The 13422-nt window shown below is 33.1% G+C and overlaps 1 protein-coding gene across 1 annotated transcript in view; it reads right to left on the bottom strand.

The window, feature by feature from the left end:
* The window catches only part of LOC140447814 (WD repeat, SAM and U-box domain-containing protein 1-like), a 156832-nt gene extending 156702 nt beyond the window's left edge, over positions 1–130 (bottom strand). Inside the window, exon 1 of the mRNA XM_072540687.1 lies at positions 42–130. The gene's annotated coding sequence lies outside the window, so the exon portion shown is untranslated. The remainder of the gene's footprint in view (positions 1–41) is intronic.
* Between the last annotated feature and the right edge of the window lie 13292 nt (positions 131–13422).

The following is a 13422-nucleotide window of genomic DNA, read 5'->3' as shown; positions in this document are numbered from 1 at the left end:
TAATTGCATACTTAACATTTTAATCAAAAAAACTTACTAACCTTTGATAACTAATATGAATTTTAAAAAACTTTTCTCTGGCGAGAAAATATTCTAAATTACCACAACTACTACGCTCTGTCTGACCGATAACAATAGAATAAACATATTTTTCACGGAGCGTAATTTCGCTTTGATATTGATTTTTTCTTTAATATTGATTTTTCCGTAATAAATGACGTGGATAATAAAAGCTGGGGGTAACACGAGTATGAAAAAGAGTTCATAATAGTTATTTTAAAATTATAACCGCTGATTATTGAATATGAAAATGTTGAATTACCTACGATATTCATACTTATAAGCTTCTTTTAACAATCGATTTTTTTGTAAATAAATTTATAATATATTAGTTTCTAAATACAATAAAAACCTATACTAAGTTTATGCAGGGTAAAATAAGAACTATAAATAGTTAATAACTTTCAATACACTAAAGAACTAAAAATTATAGACATATTAAAAACTTTATAAAAAAAATAGAAGAAAATATAATAAGGAAGAGCAAGTGTTACGCGTCTTAAAAATAACGTTATTCAAATACAACTTATATACAATGCTTTAACAGAATGACAACTATTACAACTGTTTTCAAACTGTCAATAGCATATAATGTTTATATACATTTTCTAACATTCCAAATTTCGCTAGACATTTCAAGATTTTTCTATGTCATTTGGAATATTCTAGAAGTTTTTAATACGTCTTCTTTTTCGTTAGTGGACTTTTCTACATGAAATAAATCTCACGAAACTGCTGTAACACTTCTCCCTTCTTTATAGTTATTTATCTCAAATAACTGGACTATCAGGAATCGATTGAAGCCAACAGGGTGAATCAGGTCCGTGATATGGAGCTAATTTCCCCATATGAACTACCTTGGGTTTACTTCTAGCTAAAATCTGAATTCGGTAGATTAGATCGTTTATTTTCTGCAGGATGGTGTACAAGCCTCCTCAGTTTCGTTGAAGTTTAGTACAAAGTCCTTTCTTACGTCTGGGTTTGTATAACCATATTGGGCCAAATCCTTCTAAAGTTGTATTAGTAGCATGCATGTCGACCCTGGTCTTAGATTTATTCCTTTGAAGCTTCAAACTTTTATGAACAAATCCGTAGACTTTTTCAAATTTTCGATGTACGTCAGAGACGAACTTTCTTCTTCGCAGGACGGTAATTTTCCAAAAATAAAATGGAGAATAACCGATTGCTTTATGTTCGGAACTTCTATAGGCTAACAGAAATAAAGGGAATTAAAATATCCCAATATGTTTGACATGATTATCAGCGACAAACATTGGAAGGTATTGACAAAGATTTCTATTATGCCTTTTGATTATTCCATCCAATTGAGGATGGAGTGCAAGTTTTCTTAATACCTAAGATTTGCATTAATTTTTGCCATACTTCTATTTCAACATTTCGTCCTTGATTATAACGTAAATTTAAAGACAGTCCATGTCTTGATAAGACGTGTGTTACGATTTTTTCGGCTACTCTAGTCGCTTCATGATTAGGAAGGGGTGCAATTTCAGTCCATTTTAAACAAAACTCCATTACATTAAGTACTTGTTTCCTCTGTCTGTTATCAGAAGTGGACCGAATATATCCACTGCAGTTCATTTAAAAGGATCTCCGGAAACATATTGTGTTATTTTATAACAACTTCTTGTTTTCGGGCCTTTTCTACTGTTACATAAATCACATTTCTCTAGTAAGTTCTTGTAACACACTTTAATGTGTGATATTGGCTGTATCACTTGTTGAACTATACGTACTCCATCGAGACTTTCCCAATTTCAATATAATAAACCACTGGAAAGATACAAAGATTTCTATTAAGTCCAGTACGCCTTTCTAGTTTCACTATATTTTGTTATTTCCTACCAAATAGGTCCATCTTTGAGCTATTATTGTATAACTTTTAAGTTAAAGTTTGTTTAGCAGTAAATGGTTGACTTCAATTAATACCGACTACAAACATCATGGGTTAACCGATAATAGCATAAAAGGCCGGGTTTCAGGTAAAACTAAAATATGTTTCCTGGTAAAATTTGTCAATCTTCATTTCTTATTGTTAATTTAATTGCGTACAATCCAAACTCATTATATTTTCAGTAATACAGATAAGGCTTATATTGACAAAACTAAACTGATAAGAAGGTTTTTAGAATTCGATGGTAGTGCACGACGGGATTGCTAATCATCTTTTAAGTGGTTTTCAGGTATTTATATAATAAGTTTATGGAACTGAACACCAACCAGTATTTAAATAAGAGTTCTTGATAAAATTTGTTTGTATTTATGTATCACGGGAAGTGTTAAGTAGTATTACTCATTTTATTCATTACGTTTTCTATCAATATGTGATGTCCGTGGGATAACAATAATGGTGCTTCCTCTAGTGTTCCGATAAAGAAAAAATATTTATCTATAGATGCAAACCGAATTATAAAAGCTATATACAGTACCTGAGTGTACAAGACAGTAATTCGTCCCACAATAACGTATGGAAGCGAGACATGGACTCTAAACCAGCGGGAAACGACAAAATTAGTGGTACTGGAAAGAAAGATACTGCGGCCTATCTATGGGCCTTGCAGAGAAGAGACAAAAGAAGAATGGAGAAGAAGACAGAATGATAAACTCCAGACAGTATATGGAGAAGAAAACATAGTACGCTATATTAAAGCAAACCGAATTAGATGGGCGGGCCACGTACTAAGATCGAGTGACGAAAGACTCCTGAACGCCACATTCTGGGAAAGACCCGATGGCAGAAGGTCAGTTGGTCGCCCAAGAAAGAGATAGAAGGACGCAGTAGCCAGTGATCTACGCAAAATGGAAATGCAGCAATGGGAAATAGCTGCTTAGGACCGACAACAATGGAGGAAAATAGTAAACGTGAACGAGACTCACATAGAGTTGTAGAGCCAAATAATGATGATGATGAGGATATACAGTACCTTACTTAAAAGAGGACTTGACATAACTTCCGCTACGAGTGAAATATGCAATTTGACGAAAATATCTCTGACCACAGTAAAAAGAATTACATTAAATCCCATAGAAATAAGGGAAAAACGTAAGGATTCCAGTTCTACCAAATGTATGGACGAAGCCGATAAGGACTTGATACGTCGAAAAGTCTATACCATGTACGAAGAGCAACGCATACCTACATTAAGAGCTCAATTATGGAATCTCATAGATTACAAAAATGGCGTTATGAGTATACAACTTCGAAAAGAAAATTCAGTTCTGAAAATCTTCCGATAATTTACTTCGACAAGACATGGTTTGACACACATTTAACGCGACCTAAAGGATTTTCTGATTCCTCCAGTAAATGTAAGACAAAAGCTCCGTTAAATAAAAGGAAAAGAATAGCGATTTTACATGCTGGATAAAATGGTTGGGTTCCAAATGACCTGTGCCTTTCTGCAAAGAATATTAAAGACTCTTGCGTCGACTACCATGAAGATACAACGGCAGAATTTTTTGATGAATGGTTCAAAAAATATTTTATGCTAAACATTTCTCAGAATAGCGTGTTAGTAATGGACAATGCAAGCTATCACAGTCGCCAACTAAGTAAGGCTCCAAACTCGAATAATACTAAATTGGAAATTCAAAATTATATGGAGACGAATCATATGTATTTTGAAGATTGTTACACCAAACAAGAGCTTTTAGAAGTTTTAAAAGCATTTTCTATAAAAAAAGTATATATTTTTGATACATTGGCAAAGGAAATGGGACATACAGTGCTGCGGCTTCCACCTTATTATTGTATGTTTAATCCTATAGAGAACATGTGGTACGAATTGAAGTCTAACGTGAGGTCACAAAATATTTCTCCAACGTTAAGTAGTACTGTTGTAGAGTTAATAAGAAAATGTGTCAATGATATTCTTCCAAGTAGTTGGAGAAATTAAGTCTGACACGTAATAAGTATAGAAAATTCATATGTTCATGTAGATAATAATATAATTGAACTGATCATTATTAATTTAGATAAGGATACCGATAGCGAAACAAAACTATGTGTGCAGTGATACTGTCATCAAATCTATAAACGTTACTATTAAAAAAAAAGGTTCTTTTCAGAACTACAAATCATTAATGTTTGTTTTTCTATAATCTTAGCAATTCAAGTAGATTTAATTTATTTTAAAACTCATTTGAAAACAAAAATTTCGGGTATATAAATACTGTTGTTAATCGAGTAAACAGAATAAAATAGATAATAATTATCTGTTTCTCCCTCTGTGTAAGATCGTTTTAGGTTCAAAATAGCACATCATTTACAATATTGATTAAAAACTACTGCTTAATTACTATGTAGTTTTTAATATAAATTAATTATATAGAAAAGTAATTTTCAGCTGTAAAAGTATTGTAGGATTTATCCATGCTTACAAAAAATAGAATTTCAAAGAAAATTCGTAAATTATTCACGTTGGTAATTAATTTATGTTTTATATCATATCATGAAGATTATTTAGAATCCATTGTACTTAAACTGGTAGAAATCGTTGCTGTGTTTTATGTTACTTCTGTCTTTGGAAGTCGAATAATTCTTAAGATCTGACGCGCCATTTAAGAAGGTAATCTCCGTCAATATGTTTTTCCCTTTCATTGCCATTCGCTAACATTTTAGTTTATAGATTATAATAATAATTAAATTTAGGATCGACTTAAATGGTTGGTATAATGTCTTGGAGGCAGTAAATATTACCTATGTATCTAATATAATTTAGCTTTGACAAATGCTTGAAGCCTTTTAAGTACAAATTCAACAAATCTGATTTTTACATTCTTTTCGCGACTTTTGACAATGAATGTGCGACACGAAATTACTTAAAGGAGGTGTAACGTTAAAAACGTCACATGTTTGTCATTTTTGTTTAAATTTATATTTTACTACAATTTCTTTTGATTTTACTGATTTTTCAACTTTCTGTTTTGTTTTGCTATTTTGATTGTAAAAATAGTTGGCTTTCAACTTTCTATCTACTAAATATTCTGTTTAGTCTTTATTCTTCAGTGTCATTTGACTCTTGGTAAATACTCCGTATTCATATCCCGTAAAATTTTTTATATTGGCAACTTTTGACTTCCTATGCAAGTGTCAAAGTTTTTTCTGTCTCTTTCATTTGACTTAGATCAATCTTCGTTTAAGGTATTAGGACTGGGATCGAATCCATCAACTGATAATTTCCTTTACAAAATTCTACCACTTCAAGCTTCCTGTACAAAACGAAATATCGAACGCAATATAAGTCAAATAGCTCGCATATTCGAGGACCATTTTTTAGTGCCTTTGGCTATTTTATTTAGATTAGGGCCGCAACTCTACCTTTGGAAATTATTTCAAGGTGAAAACAATTTAAAATTGAATTAGCTTTACTGTCTAGTTTTCTATACCTCGTATTATTCCTTTAAATGGAACTGTTTTCTGTGAGCTTAGTGGGTTTTGCGACGCCTTTTTTCCGGAATCATCTTCGTTACATACCTATTTGTGTATTTGTTATGATACCGAAGTCATCAAAACTCATTTTATTTAGCTCAAAGGTGTCTCCTATCAGAGTACAAATGCTATACAAATACTCAATGCAGCAGAAATTCTTAGTAAATTAATATCTTATTTACTGCAAACTCTTACTATCCCGTTTAGTAGAATTTATGCATGGTTAGATTCGACTGTTGTGCTTTATTGGATTTATTCACAGTCATATAAATGAAAAAACTTCGTAAGTAAAATAATTTCACACTTTGACATTTAAGACAGGGTTACTTTAAAATGCTGGCGATATATTCCTTTTTCATTAAATAGTGCGAACATGGATCCCGTGGACTTTTTCCTAGGATTTCTTGAAAACTCCTGCTTAGTGAGTGGGTCCGAGGTTTCTTTGCACTACTAAAGATAGTTGATCATTCTCCTTACCTAATTCTGTCGAACATAATATGGAGTTAAAACAGAAGAGTTTTCTTTTATCTTTTTTCATTGGATGAATTCGTCGATAATTTTTGTAATCGATTTTCTTTTCTTTCAAAATTGAAATGCATCTCTTCATATGTTCTTAGATTCGTTGGTAACCTAAAATCAGCCAATCAACGCACAGTAGGAAGGCTTTCTACTCATGAGCAAGCTACTGCCATTAATCAACTAATTAGGTTAGTGCAACAATGATATCTAAAGGAGGAAATAGAACAAGTTAAAGGTTATACTGTCAAATTTAAATAATTAAAAAAATGAAATCCCTTCTTTGATTAACATGACTCCTAAAAGTGGAAGTAAGACTTACCCAATCAGGTAATTTTATCAAATTGCTTATTTCGGAAATTTATATTGTACATCTAAGTTCAGGCATACGCACTTTGCCTTTTATATATGGGGGCTTTTCCCGACCTACAAATATCTAAAGTACTATCTATACAAATAACTATTTTATTACGTTGGCGTCGACTTTAGATGTCCTTTTCTCCTGATACGAGCCAATAAGCTTAAAAATTATAAACGATCCACAGTCTATACCTATTTGTTCGTTTTTTTGGCTTTGCCAGTAAGGCTTTGTAGTTAGAATTGATATCTAAACTTAGTAAGAGGCATTTTCAGCCTCATTCAGACATTTTATAGCACGTCCAGGACATTGCTATCTTAGCTATTCAAATTGCGGATCGAATTTTATAGGCGCAAAATTTTATCTGAAGGACATCAAGTCACATTTTAATACAAATGATGTCATTACACGGCATTTAAATCCTTCTACAACTTCCCATTTTGGTGCATTGTTTAAAACTGGTATAAAAAGCATAAAAACACATTTGTCTAGTCATAGCCGAACAAGTTTTAACCTATAAAGAATTTAATACATTACTTATACTAATAGAGGCTGTCTTAAATAGTGGTCCTTTATGTCCTATCAATAATGATCTAAATGATGTTTCAGTGTTAACACCTGGTCATTTTCTGAAACTAGAACTTTTAAAGGGAATTTACGATCTGAATTACAGTGATGTTTACTTAAATAGACTAAGCCTTACACACTGGCAAATGTGTCGAATTAAAACTGTAATTTTTGGTCAAGATGTTATTTCTCGCGTAAATAGCTATAGTACAAACCGCGAAAGTGAACTTAAGCGACCTTTGGTGAAGCTATGCCCTTTGAAATATATTGAATTAAAAAGCAACTACAGTCGTTCAGGGTAACTTAATTATTCACGGTAACATTAACCCACTTCTCATTTTTGGATATTTTAATATTTTTTAATATGCTGTCAAATTTAACTTACGGGTTTTCTAAAAATTAAAGGTGATACTATTTAAGAATACAAATCGGTTAATATTAAATTACATTTGACAAACCGTTAAAGAGCTAAAATAATTTTTGTTGGTTATTACGTTGACAGCAGAATTGGGAGTGTCAAAAAGTGAACATTTTCTTGGAAGAAATACACCTAGTACGACAGTAAATTACATATTTACATATGTGCTAATGTTTTACAGAATGACAAAACAATAAGTTCAATGTTTTTGTACTTTTCTAACTGTAATATTCGAATTTTAGTGATGTTCGTTATGATAAGCACCGAATTTGGGTAACTTTAGCCCGGGCCAATGTTACCCAAGGAGTTTTTTAGTTGATTTCTACATATTTGACTATCCTTTATTGACTATATACATACAGACAGTGAGGTTTTTTAGTTTGAAATAAATTTATTTTTTCACGATTTTGGAAATAAATCCCGAAACACTCTATATATGTACATATTTGTTTCTGAAACAATAATAAATATACATATTGTTACAGAGCATCATCATGCTCAGAAAGAAAATGTGCTCTGAATCAGGGATACGTCGGTATGGCATAAAAAGTCAGTACAGTGTAACTGCATTGAACGAAGCATTAGAGAGAATAAAAAACTGTGAAATCAGTCAAAGAGAAGCAGAAAAATTGTACAACATACCAAGGAGCACTCTAAAATATATGATATATATATATATATATATATAAATTAATAGTAAAAAGTTAAAAGACAAACACTCTTTTAAAGTTTGTCGAACCCAAATGTTAACCGCAGACGAAGTGAACATTTTTTGCAACATATCTTGACTTTGGCAGATTTAGGAATTTCAGTTGGATTGCAAGATGTGGGCGAGGGCGATTGTTAAAACTTATCTAGATAGCAATGTTTAAAAGTGGCCGTTCTCAAAAATAACTTACCAGGTTGGAAATGGGGTAAACTGTTTTTGGAAAGACATCCAAGTGTAAAACAGAAGATTGCCCATAACATTAGCCGAAAACGTGCACAAGTGAACAAAGAGATGATAGAAACTTTTTTAATAGCTTAACTAAGGAATTAGAGAATGTACCCCCAGAGAATATCTACAACTTTGACGAAACAGGCTTTTATGAAAATCCCAAAAAAGTGAAGATGCTCTTTTGACGACAGTGTAAACATCTCGAAATAATAAAAAATGCTACAAAATCCTGCTTTACAGTTATGTTTTGTCCAACTGGCTTTACAGAGCACCTGCGGGATCAAAGATGGATGTAATACTATCAGGGTGGATTGATAATGAAACTTTTGATGAATGGTTTATTAGGGCACAAGTTCTACATACTTTGAAAAAACAAAAAGGCAAAAAAGTAATTATTGGCGATAACCTCAGATCGCACATTACAAAAAATACATTAAAATTATGGGAAGAAAATGATATTAAGTTTTTATGTATATATATATATATATATATATATATATATATATATATATATATATATATATATATATATATATATTCAGGGATTCTACAGTATTCACTGCCTTTCCTCGCTTAACCGTTTCCATCTCTCTCTGTTGTCCCATTCTCCATCGTTTAGGCCTCTCTTACTCATGGCTTCGTCTACTTCGTTCCTCCAGGATTTTCGGGGTTGTCCTCTTTTCCTCCTTCCTATGGGGCTCCATTCGGTTATTCTCTTTATTCATCTGCTGTCACTAGTTCTTCTCACATGTCCATACCACTTTAGTCATTTTTGTTCTATGTATGTTAGTATGTCTGTTTCTATTGATGTTTTTTTGCTTTATTTTGTCATTACTTCTCCTATCCATTTTTGTTACTCTGCAGCATCTTCGCAGGCATTCCATCTCTGTTGCTACTATTTTACTGCTGTTTTTCTTGTTTTTGATCCAATTTTCAGCCCCATATGTCATAATACTTCGCACTAATGTTTTATAAATCTGTGTTTTTGTCTTCATATTTAGGTGTCTATCCCACCATACTGAGTTAAGTTGTCGGATTGCTGTTCTTGTTTGTTCTAATCTTTCTGTAATTTTTTCCTCTGTTGTTGCCTTTTTCGTGATTATAAACCCCAAGTATTTGAATTTATTTGTATTAATCTGTAGATCTTCTATGTCTTCTTCACTTGTAGATAGGTACTCTGTTTTCGCGAGGTAACTATCTAGGCCAGCCTTGGTATATTCTTCTTGTAGTTTCTTCATCATGTAGCTGTGGTCGTCTTGATCTTGTGCAATTACTACTTGATCGTCTGCAAAGCTTAACGTATATAGGTAGTCGTTCCGTGCCGGTAGTCCCATGCCTTCGCATTTTCTTTTCCATGTAGTCAAGGCTTTCTCTAAGTATATTTTGAATAGGTTTAGAGATGTGGAACAACCCTGCAGGAGCCATTTTGTTGTGGTGAAGTCTCCTATAATTCCTGTTCCCATTTTAATGGACACTTTATTTTCTTTATACAGAGATTTTGTAGCATCTATGAGTTCCGTCTGTATTTCTAATTTGTACATTGCCTCCCATAATTCTGACCTTGGTACAGAATCATACGCCTTTCTTAGGTCCACAAATAATGCCAAATGTATATCTTTATTTTTTGCTTTTTTCTTTTTCAACAGTTGTTCCGGTGTGTATATGTGGTCTATGCATGATCTTCCTGCCGTGAAGCCTGCCTGATCCTCCCAGATTTTGCCTTTTATCGCTTGCTCTATCTTTTCTCGCAGTATCTTTCCATATAATCTTCCTATTGATGATATTACGCTTATTCCTCTGTAGTTTTCGCATCGTTTTATATCTCCTTTCTTAAATATAGATGTCATAAATGCCTCTGTCCATTCCTTTGGGAGCTGTTCTCCATTTATAGCTTTCTGAAATATCCATTATATCATCCAGTATAATTTTTTTGATCCGTATTTTATAAGCTCAGGTGAGATTCCTCCAGGTCCCGGTGATTTCTTATTTTTGATTGCTTTTATGGCCGTTCTCATTTCCCTATCAGTTATTTCTATTTCTTGTTGTGGGGACCTGCTTCGTCTTCGCCTGTTTTCTTTTTCAATGAATTGTGGTCTTTGTTCTTTTAACAGTTTCTTGTAACATTCCTTCCATTCTTTGTCCTGCATATTTCCCAATTTAATTTTTTTTTGAGTTTTGTTTCAATCCTCTCAGTACTTTCCATGACTCACAAAGTACTTGTACCTCCTATGTATGTTTCAATATTTAAGCAGGTTCTTTCCCATTCTTAATTCTTTTGTTGTGTTATTTGTTTTTTCACTTCTCTATTTTTTTTTTCTATATTCTTTATAAGCTTCATCGTTGTTTGTAGTCAGTCATTTTCTGTATAGTTGCTTTTTTTGTTCAATTTTTCTTTTTGTTGGTTCATTTATTTCATAATAGTGTTGTTTATTTGTTATATGTTTTTTTTTCTCCAAGGGCTTCGAATGCTGCTTGTTTTATACTCGCCTTTATATGCTCGTATATTTCCTCGATGTTGCCGTATCTAAATTCTATTAATTTTTGGTCCAGACGTTGTTGGTATAGTTCTCTTAATGATTGTTCTTGGAGTAGTTCTATATTGTATTGTTTTTCTCTTATAGTGTTCAACGGTTCTTCTGTAGAGGGGGTCTTGTTATGTTTCTAATTAATGCCCATTTTTGCTGTCAGTAGTTTATGGTCCGTTCCACATTCTGCTCCTCGTCTGACTCACACATCTTTGATCTTTATTGTGGTATCTTGTTTGATTATTGTGTAGTCTATTATCGATTTCAGCTTTCGTGTTTCTTGCGTTCATGTATATTTATGAATATTTTTATGTCTGAAGAATCAGTTGGTGATTTTTAGGTTGTTTAGTTCGCATAATTCAATCAGACGTTCTCCGTTATCGTTTTGTTCGTCCTCTCCAAATCTTCCTACTACTTTATCGTTTTATTTCCATCCGGTTCTGCCGTTAAGGTCTCCTGTTATAATTATCTCCACATTCTTCTTAATTAGCTCTATTTGATGTTGAAGTTCTTTTTTCACTCTCGGAGAATCGTCTGTTGGTGCATATACTCCGAGTATTACTGTCTCTTTACCGTATATGTCTATATACATTTTAATTATTTCCTCGTTGATTGGTTCCCATATTCTAACCCTGTTCTTCCACTTATTTTTGATTAGTATTCCCACTCCTGCCTTTGCTCTACATTCTTTATTAACTCTGCTCCAGCAGTGGATATAGTCTTCTATTGTTTCCATTCCATTTCCTTTCTTTTTGGTTTCTGTTTTTACTAGTATGTCGATGTTACTTTCTCTAACCTCCTTGATCACTTTCGTCGCCTTTTTATTCCATCCTTGTATATTCCATGTTTTACATATGAATGTTCTATCTTTTCTTCGTTTTGATTTTTGATTGAGCTTTGATAAGACTGGGTGTTCCGAACTCTTCACAACATTGCCCCAAGTTTTTATGTTTGCTACCAAATTCAACACATCTACTACAGCCATTGGGTATCGGCTACTTTAGCTCCCTTAAAACAAATTGTCGTAATGTATTGGGTCAATGGAGGTAAACCGAAATAGGTAAGATTTTTCGCAAGTACTAACAAAAAGTGTTTTTGCTTCATTACTTCACAAAACCTTACTAATGGGCGAAAGAAAAGCAGTAACAAATCTTATATCAAGATTTAAAGTAAGAGGTATGCACCCACTTAATTAGGAGAAGGTATTAAAATACCAACCTGATTATGAAAAGCCTGTGGAAGAGCTGAAGAAGTCTAGTGGTGAAAGTTTTAAAACATTTATTAACCAAATTTGGAACGACGATTTGTCTATAATACAGAAAAGAAAGTTCCAGATTTCTATAGTTGCAGGCAAAAGCGTTTCAGTTGAACAAGTAGAAGAATATTATAGACAAAAAGAAAATGACAAAAAGAGAACTTCATCAGGTACTAACAAAGGACGACTTATAGGTCAAAAAAACAAAAAAACATCTGATATACTAGTGACTAAAGGTGTCAAGCGAAAGAACAAGCAACAAGATATCCAATTGCAGTCGAAGATGGGACCCTCATCACCGCAACCAGGGACATCGGGCCTTAGCAAGAAATCGAATGCACAAAATATTATTAATGATGGTGATATGTATAAGAACATCGAAAGTACTCTTGATGCACTTCGTGAGTCTGCTCAACAAACAAATGAAATTCTGGAAGGAGAAGTAAGCGATGGGGATATTCGTCAAGGTTACAAACTTATAGTTTTTAAAAAACAAGATACCCAAATGCAATCAAAAATGCTAACTTCGTTACTGCAACTAGGGAAATCGGACCTTAGCAACCCATTTTTTATATTAAATACCTACTGTGTTTATACTATTGGAATCTGGTCAAAGCTGACCAATTATCAATTTTTATCTGTCTTAATTTACTAAAGGATGCATTCTAAGAGCTTGCCCTATGGCAACCTCTTATTTTATCTAACAACTATGCACTAATACCTAACATACAAATTCAAAACACAGCACTATGCTCTGCTTTTATACTAATTACACTTTACACTAACTCAAATGGTTTTGTTCGTTTGAGTCTTCTTTCTAACCCAGTATTATCGAGGAGCTGGATGGCCTCGATGTGTACGTGTTTATGGAGCCGCTGTTCGTGACTACCTGCCTTTTTCTTGATAATTTTATTTACATCTTCCATCTCAAGGTCCTTGTGGAGGTTGACATTTCTGATGTACCAAGGAGCATCAACGATGTTCCTTAGTACTTTATTCTGGAATCTCTGGAAGATCTGGATATTACTTTTATTAGCACAGCCCCAGAATTGGCAACCATACATCCATACTGGTCTCAGTATTTGCTTGTATATCAGTTGTTTATTATGTGTGGACAAAACTGAATTTCATCCCATCAGCCAATACATTTTCTTGTAACGGATACCTAGTTCCTCCCTTTTCTTTTTCATATGGGCTTTCCAGCGAAGCATTGCATCAAGTGTGATACCCAAGTATTTTGCAGTAGATGCGTGCGGTATTTGGGCATCATATTTATTCTAATTGGAATGTTTTGGATTTTTTTGTTTGTAAAATTAACGTGAATTGATTTAGACTCG

This window comes from Diabrotica undecimpunctata, chromosome 8 (assembly GCF_040954645.1).
Source record: "Diabrotica undecimpunctata isolate CICGRU chromosome 8, icDiaUnde3, whole genome shotgun sequence".
Taxonomy (NCBI): Eukaryota; Metazoa; Arthropoda; class Insecta; order Coleoptera; family Chrysomelidae; genus Diabrotica; species Diabrotica undecimpunctata.
The sequence above is the reverse complement of the archived record's forward strand: the minus strand, read 5'-3'. Positions and strand labels throughout refer to the sequence as shown.